The following is a 9,268-nucleotide window of genomic DNA, read 5'->3' on the forward strand; positions in this document are numbered from 1 at the left end:
GGGCCCAAAAAATCAGATCCGCCCCAGCCCCAGCACGTAGCCATCATTTCCAAACCCCACCCGACCTGACGAATTAACAGTAATTACAGGTCCGAACCTGAAAACAACCCCTAACATTTTTAATATAGTTAACTGTCGGTGGATGTGCGGACCGCGGTGAAGTTAGTTTGTTGTTGGACGTTGGACATTCGAGCTCCGTGGCTTCAGCGGTGTGTTCCTCTTATTAGAGTTCGGCTGACTAAAATCAAACTGCCTGCATCGGATCGAACGAGAGGAACACACCACTGAAGCCACGGAGCTCGAATGTCCAACGTCCAACATAAAACTAACTTTACCACGATGATGCGCAACTGAATAAAAGGGGCAGAAGATTGGAGCTGAGGGAGTGCTTGTCCTTTCATGGCTGTCAAAGAACATTAAAACCCTGCTTCTGCCTGCATTCTGCATTATTCAGACACTGACACTGCTCTGACATGTCTGCTTTGGGATCTCACCTGTTTGGATCGTTGGCTGCGTGCGTCCACTGAGTGCAGCGGCTGAATGAACGTCCGTTTGGGTGATGGATCGCTGCCTGGCAGTACAGTCCCATCTGAAGCTTAACTCAACTTTATTTGACCTTTTTCAAGGCCGGTCAGCTCACTGTGAAATGACCACGTGCAGCTAGTGAAGGTATGGCAAGCCATGTTGTCATATAATTGGATCGCGGCTGGTCCATTGACACAATCAAAAGTCCGACACCGACTCGGCCCGCCCATCCAGCACAGTATCATGGCCCGGCCCGCCCCAAATTCGGATCGGGTCGGGCTGGGCTTCGGGCCCAGTTTAGAAATGACAGCTCTACCGTAGATTGAGGAAGTTTTCCAGATGGGAGACGAAACATTTCTTACTTAAAGAAACTGGTCCAGATGACACAATTTAACCTTTTTTCCCTGTTCAATTTCAGTTCAGAAAACACTCATGTCAAAAACTACAAACATTCACTATTCAGACCCCTCAGTGACAGAGGACATTGCGGTGCCGCTTTTATAACTGCTGATTTGTTTTTATTCTTGAAGAAAATTTCCTGATTCGTGCTCAATAACCCAGGTAGAAAAATCTACCAAAGTAAAGTCAGGTCCTCTGGATGGATTCTTCTTGTTGAAGCGTTTCGTCTTTTAGACTCTGACTGAAAAAGTATTTTGGATAAAAGTCAAAGCTGAAACGTTTCAACAAGAAGAATCCGTCTAGAGAACCTGACTTAACTTTGTTAGATTTGAGGAAAATTGTGATTCTGTTGAAGTTATTCTGTTATTTACCTGAAGGCAGTTGGAGCCACAGTCACTGCCAAGAACTCCATTGATATCATGTAATGAAACGACGTCTTGCAGCGTCCGAACGTTCCATCTTTTTTACGTCACTGGCAAACTTGACCATGTGTCTCTTTGAGCAGGAGTCCATTGTATGGCTCTCCTTGTGTATTTTCAGGCTGATCTCTCTTTTTTTTTTCGGTCTTATTATTTCATCCTCACCTTGAGGCAGCATCTTGCATTAAACTCCAGACCAAAGGCAATTTTGGTCACATTTTATTTTTTCCATTTCCAAATAATCACACCAATTGTTGCCATTTTCACACCAATCTTCTTGCTGATGGTCTGATAGCCCATTCTATCATTGTGGAGATCTATCTCGCCCCTGACATTCTTTGACAGCTCTTTGGTCTCGTTTATGTTGGTGGAGAGATCGGACTGGAAGAAATTACTTCTGTTTACAGGTGGGCTCCATGCACATATTGAGCCAAGATCAGGAGTGTCTATAATTTTCATCTGTGGGAACAAATACGCATAGAACAGTGATGATCGTGATTTCATAATTCTCTACATGATTTGAGGGAAAAAATACTTTTTTTTTTAATTTGTTCGTAATGCCAGAATGATGGAATTTAGAATACAAAATAGTATTGTGGCTTGTTTGTGATTTTATTGTATTTTTTAAATATAAAACCAAACAACAGAACATCCTTCAAGAATGGCGGTTCCTTAACTTTGCCTTTGGTTTGTAATACGCTACAGAAACGGAAATCTAAAACTTCACTTATTAAAAAAAAAAAAAGTCCATGCTCAATAATCCAGGTATGCAATCTAACAATTTTCTGTCAGGTCATCTGGACAGTTTTTTTTTTTTTGCTAAAATGTTTCACCTTCCATCCAGAAGGCTTCCGGATGGAAGGTGAAACGTTTCAGCAAAAAAAAAAAGAAACTGTCCAGATGACCTGACAGAAAATTCAGTTATAAATGTGTTACTTCGGAAACGTTTAGTACACCGTCAGTACTTTGGTCCAGCTTTGGCATCTCTTCGCCTTAACCTTTGACTACTAGGCATTGATGTTTGGTTGCTATGGCAACCAGGAGATCTGGTGAAGCAATGGAGAGTGTGTGCAGTGGGAGGAGATGCTGGTTCCTCTGCTGTACATATAGTTCCAGTTGAAAGTTGGAGAGGTGGTGTCTTGGTGCCTCAATAATGCATGAGGTTATTCTCCAATATACGGTCATGAATACTTTTACAAGCTGTGTTGATCTGGTTCTTCCCCTCCCTCCCTGTGCAACCCCCCACCCCAACGTCAGAACTCCGTACATCTGGTTTTTGTCTCTTACTTAGACCTCCCTATACTCAGACCTTCCTTCAAAAATCCGAATCCCTTCTCAGAAGCATGCAGTCTTATTCTTTGCTGAATAATATGAGGCTCAGCGTGTTTCTCTCTCACCCCCATCTCCGTGCCCTCCTTTATAGATTTTCACCTTTTTAACTCCATCCACATATTTTGCGTGGCTTTCCTCTGCCTCCTGCCTTTGTGCGCGCTGCCAGACTGCACACTAGAAGAAGCAGAAAATGAAAGCTTGCAATGTCCATAATTTATTTCTCTTTATCAGCTACATCCTCAAACTGGGTTCATTTTGACACGAGCGCAGCGCCGAACTCATTATACAAACTCAAGTGTTTCTCTCTGATAGTCCAAGTACATTAGCAGATGTTGCACCGAGTTGTAAAGCTGAATCTGTTCGACAATTTCAATAAAACAACAAATTGAGTCATTTTACAAGCAACAAGATCCGATCCATGAACATGTAAGTGGTTTTGGGAAGCTCTTTAAAGACGTGATTTTAGCAAAGTAAATACCATCATCACCAAGGCAACCTGCTCTCAAAACATGTTAAGATTTAACAGGTGGGATGTTTGTTTTCCATTACTACTAACCATCTGAGCACCTTGACATTTGCTAATTATGTGAAAGCAGAAAAAACAACCCTAAGAAAGTCTTCTGCTTTGCAGCGTTTCTGTTTTGGACATGGGATGGCATAATGAGTATAAATTACTTAAATAATAAAAATTAAAGAACATTCAAGGCTTCATAAAAGCTGGAAAACAGCTACTGAGATATATCGGTGCTTCTTGAACAAATAACCAGAGGCAGCCTGTCGGCAGAGCTAAATAAATAAACGGTTCAATTTATGTTGGTTCCTGATTGAAAACGTAAATTTGTGTTTATCGTAAATAATGTACAAATTGCTACATTATTTCTAAATGATGCACAAATCACATCTTAGTGTTGAAACAAAAAGAACAAAACCCTCATTTTAATATTTATATTGGGCCATTTAAACTTGTATAGAATCACTTCATGATGCAATCATTAAACATGCCATTTATTCTGTTTTCAGCCGTGGTCCTTGAGCTGATTTATACCAGTTTTTGATAAATCCACAACTTTGGTTTATAGTCTGGATTAATAATCCAGAATCCCTGAGGCTTCCTGTTTCAGAGATGGGTTTATGTATTTAAGATTCCAAACCAAAGTTTTGTGTTGGAGTAATTTAAAATTGTACCTCACTCCGTTTTTGTTCACAGATAAGTAAAACACTTATTTTTTGGTGAGATGTTTCATCCTTCATCCAAAGAACTTCATCAGTTCGAGGAGCCACAAAAAACTCGGTCCCATAAGTGACTTACTCACATAGTGGCTCGACCAGTTTGCTGGTGATAAGATGGTTTCTGTGGCCCACCCTCTCTCCTGTCTACTCTGAGGCAGTCATAGCCAAAGTGGTTCAAAACATCAAAGTTCGTGCTCAATAATCCAGATAAAAAAATCCAACAAAGTTCAGTCAGGTCATCTGAACCATTTCTTTTGTTGAGACGTTTTGTCTTTCATATCAGGACAAAACTCCTCCTCAGAGGAGTAGACGGGGGAGAGGGCCCCAGAAACCATCTTATCACCAGCAAACTGGTTGGCTCGCTATGCGAGCAAGCCACTCATGGGACTGAGTTTGTTATGGCTCCTCGGACTAATGAAGTCCTTTGGATGATTGACGAAATGTCTCAACTAAAAAAGAAACCGCCCTGATGACCTGACTGAACTTTGTTAGATTTTTTGACCTGTATTATTGAGCATGAACTCTGATGCTAAAACACGCATGTGGTTTTGTTTCTTGTATACAGAATATTTTATTTTAGCTTTGATTTAAAGTTTAATTCTTGTTTTATGATTTGTACATCTGTGGATTAGAATAAAGTTGAACTAGCCGTAACTCTTCTTTAAACAAGTTTGAGGGAAATATTCCTGAGAGATCCAATAATTTTTTGTCTTTTAATGATTTTTCTGCTGAGTTAACTTTAAGTAACAGATTATTTAATAAAGTCATTAAAGTGAAAACAGGATTTCATGATAAAGCCTGCACCGTTTATTTATTTTTAATCTTCACTGATTAAAAAAAAAAATCTATTTTTTTTATACATAAAATGTTGTTAAAAATGTTTCCACCCTCCATCCCCGATCCCTGCCGGTCTGCCACGGCTCGGAGTCCGGGCTTTATGAGCACTAGAGGCCGAGGTCCGGACCCCGGCCTTCAACGGGTCGGTAGCTCGTTTGATCCTCCGCGGTGACTCGCTCGCTTTGAATTTTGTCATCAGTCACCAAACGCAAAAACGCCTGGACTTCAACATTAGACCACGTTGTTGTCATTATTGTTCTTAAAATCTTAAAAATAGATCCAGCTGCTGCTCCAAGCTCGAGTAATTGCAAATGGCAAATCGATTGTTTTGAAAAGTTTCTCAAAGATCCAGTGACTCCGCCCCCTGACCAATCGGTGACTGACAGTGTTCTGACGTCACATTTGGGTGCTGGCTCAGCTCACTTGGTACCCCAAAGAAATGGGTCCAGTTCCACGAAAAATTGCTAGTGGAAAAAGCCGTTGAGTCGAGTCGTGCGGAAGAGAAGCTATGGAAAAGGGGCTTAACAGTGACTTTCTTCATTTTTGTATTAAAACTCTGAGGGTGGTGTCTAATGAAATATTTTCCCTTTACAGTTTGTGCATAAACGCAGAAAAAGGAGTAGAATCAAATCACATTTTTTTTCTGCTTTTTTAAACAGTCCCAGAGGCCTTGGAACAGTCTGTACAGCTGATTCCAACATACATGCCCGCAAGCATATGTGTGCTCACACACACATCAGCACGTGCACACTCTAAGTTCTCCAACCAGTCAGTCAGAGCTGGTCCTCTGCCATATTTGAAATTGGCAAATGGGCAAAAGAGAATGGGCCTTAACATTCACATGGTTTTTGGAAGCTAGAGGCCTGAATTTCCAAAGAAATGGATGATGGCCAGGACATATTCCATTTCACTCTGCGAGTCAGACACATGAGGTAGCAAATATGTTCTCAAGAAATGAAGTTCACATCCTCAGAGGCAGAGCTTAGACCAAGTCTGCAACTTTTGTTGACTTTACAACAGTACTTTAAATTTCAGCTGCTCACAGTGTTGAAATGTTCTCGTCATTGTGATATTAAAGTGCAGAGTGTCATTGTTGCAAAGGACTGCTTGGACTGCAATAAATCATAGCCTGTTAGAGTCCAAGTGCCTCACATTCCCACTCTGCATGCCAACAATTCTTGGCAAAACAAAAAAAAAACGCTCTGCACTTGATGCCCACAGCCGATCGACTGGAATACTAAAGCATTTGTGTCGTTAGCGTCTTGATGACGGGAGAGAAAAGGTGATCGAAGAAGAAGTGCACTTGATAGAGGCGCCTGATCAGTGAACTGTTCCCCCGTTTTTATAAATGGGTACAGACCTCTGAACTTGTTTCCTCGCCTCTTGACCTAAAAAGAACAAGCTCTCACTCCAAGTAAGAGTTTTTTTTTTTAGGTTCCAAATTAAAACATTGCTGTTAAAGAATTGTTAAACCCCACACTCCCCCTTCTTACCTCACCAGACCTTTCAGTCCAACTCACCAGTATCTGGGCCAGCTCATTAGTCAGACTTTAGACTTTCGTGTCATCTCCACAACTGAGCGTTGTTTCTCTTTGACTGCGAATCAAACAGAATAAACATAAAACGACTTTTAAATCGGTTTGTTTATGTTAAAGGAATTACAAAGTTTTCCTTACCCTTTCCACTTTTTGTACAAAAACACTTCCTCTAATTAGCACAAGGTCTTTACAGTCCAATAATGTTGCTTATATGTTTGCAGAGTTTACCAGTTTGAAGCCACCTAATTATAAACCTTTATTTGTACAACCTGTAACAAGCATTAAGTGAAGAACCAGTTATAAGTGATGGGAACATTAAACACTGGATGGCTCAATGGTTGAACAGTCTGTTAAGCTAGTCAGTTTATGAAAATGAAGCTGATCTGAATTAATTTTAGTTCAACAATCTTTAAAAGTTCATTTGATTGAACCTTTTTTTTTTCCACTTCTCTCCATTTATCTCAGCGTTTCATCCAGTACCTGGCCTCCAGAAACACACTGTTTAATCTGAACAACTTCTTGGATAAGGGAGCCCTGCAAGGTAAATAATGTTGTTTTTTTGTTTTTTTTGAAGATCCAGATGATGTATATAAATATATGCTTTACAGGAAATTAGAGGGTTCAGATTATTAAAATTAAGTATTTATGAATCAAATCTACAAACGAAACAAATGTAGCTCATTTGCTGCACTTTTCTACAGCACAATCAGTTTTTCACCTTCTGAATGTTTTTTTTCTCAATCCCTCCTTCAGGTTATGATATGTCCACCTTCATCAGACGATACAGTCGCTACCTAAATGAAAAGGCCATGTCTTATCGACTGGTGGCTGTGGATTTCACCAAGATGAAGAGGGGGTAGGGTTGGTCACACACAAACATAAGATCATAAACAAATTTCTCTCTATTCTTTACTGCACCAAGATACACCGTTTGCTTTTGAAAGGTCTGTTTATGCAATGCTAATTTTGAGTGAAACCATAGCATTTCTGTTGTTTTAGCTGTTTGTGTACACAACAGCTGTCATTTTTTTCTGCTACAGAAGCTTTTTGAATCCAGGAGTAAGACTGAAAGTTTTTAGAAAAAACCTGTATCTGTTTAAAATCACAAAAGTAGATGAACAACAGTATTGATGGGGGATGGCACATCAACCCAGCCTCATCCTTGGTCTAAATGAATGTTGGTGTATCCACCATTTTGAATGGAACCGTTTCCATGCTAAAGACTGAAAACTCTGCGCACATGCGCATGTTGTTGAAATATAAATATTACAGGGCCAACTTTTCACCTGGCATGGAAACTACAGCAGATTCATCAAATCAAGCAATCATCACTGAAAAAACACTGTTTCTAGAGATTGTTCATGTGTAAACTGGCTCTAAAACATTGGAAACTGTCCCTCTAATTCACACTTTCATGCATGTGACCAAAGTGGACAATATTTGCAGATGACATTGTGCTCTGTGGTGAGAACAGGTGGAAGAGAACATGGAGAGGTGGAGGTATGCACTTGAAAGAACTTTGATTTAACATTTATTTATACACCAAAGTGTATAAATATTTATACAGGTTAGTCTTGGTGAGTCACAAGGACTCCTTTTCAAGAGGGACCTGTTTTAGACAGACAACTTATAGAATAGAAACAAGGCATGTGTGTGAATGATAGAGAGGCAGGTGGAACAATGAGGCAACGGAGCAGGGGTCACAAAGCTGCAGGACGTCGAGTATCAAGGGTCCACTGCCCCAGAAAATGGGAAGTGTGGTAAAGATGTGAAGAAGAGAGGCCAGGCAGGATGGAGTGGATGGAGAAAAGGTCGTCTACAAAAGTCAGAATGGTTTACAGGACAGTGGTGGGACCAGCTCTGCTGTATGGTTTGGTGACAGTGGCACTGACCAAAAGACAGGAGAAAGAACTGGAAGTGGCATAAATGAAGATGTTGAGGTTCTTCTTAGGTGTGACCAAGATGGATAAGATTAGGAATGAGATCATCAGAGGAACAGCACAGGTTGAACAACTGGGAGATAAAGTTAGGGAGGCCAGACTGAGATGGATTAGACGTGTCCAGAGGAGGAACAGTGGGTATACTGGTAGAAGGATGTTAGAAATGCAGCTGCCAGGAACAAGACAAAGAGGAGATCTATGGATGCAGTTAGAGAGGACATGGAGGTAGTTGGAGTGAGGACAGAGGATGCAGAGGACAGAGTGAGATGGATGAGGATGACTTGCTGTGGTGTGACCCCTTAAGCGGGAACAACTGAAAGAAAAGGAAGCAGTACATGTGACCAAAGTATCTCTCTATCAGCCAAGTTAATGAAGACCACAATGACTCTCCTTTGGTAGGTGTAGTGAGTTTTAATCTGCATGTGAATTTGTCTTCATAAACAACATCTCGTGCAATTTAAATTTAGGAACTCCACACTCTCCAGTTTTCAATTGAGAAAACTCTAGAAGGGATGGGAAGCCTTATGTCTTTACAATATAAGTCCAGTTCTTTAGTTTTCCAAGTTTTAGATGGGGTTGGCCATGTCCTTAATGGCCAGGAATCTAAAACGGAGTATGATCAGTGCATCTCTTGTCAAATGAAAATTATAAGGATTTCAAATTGCTGATAGGCGAATTCTGACTCAAGTGAGGACAGCTGCTTTTTTTGCTTCCAACTGTTCTTGCAAAGATGCTTTATCTATTGTACAGATCTTTAATTTTTCTGTTAAAACAGGAAAAACAAGAGTTTGATGGTAAGAGTAAAGTTTAAAGTTGGCTTTATTAAATATAATTTGCAGAATGTTTATAACGGTAGCCGTTCTTCCTTATAGGTTTTAAGACTTCGTATATTGGTTAAATGTTTCACACAAGTGGCTACTTGTTATTTTTTCCATCCATCCATCCATCCATCCACCCATCCATCCATCCATCCACCCACCCATCCATCCATCCATCCATCCATCCACCCTCCCTCCCTCCCTCCCTCCCTCCCTCCCTCCCTCCCTCC

General features: G+C 40.6%; 1 protein-coding gene across 1 annotated transcript in view; it reads right to left on the minus strand.

Annotated features, from left to right (window-relative positions):
* LOC119408657 (phosphatidylinositol-binding clathrin assembly protein) overlaps positions 1 to 9,268 on the minus strand; it is a 211,315-nt gene that overhangs the window by 200,898 nt on the left and 1,149 nt on the right. The window lies entirely within an intron of this gene.

The sequence above is a fragment of the Nematolebias whitei genome, chromosome 1 (genome assembly GCF_014905685.2).
Source record: "Nematolebias whitei isolate Nwh7 chromosome 1, NemWhi1, whole genome shotgun sequence".
Taxonomy (NCBI): Eukaryota; Metazoa; Chordata; class Actinopteri; order Cyprinodontiformes; family Rivulidae; genus Nematolebias; species Nematolebias whitei.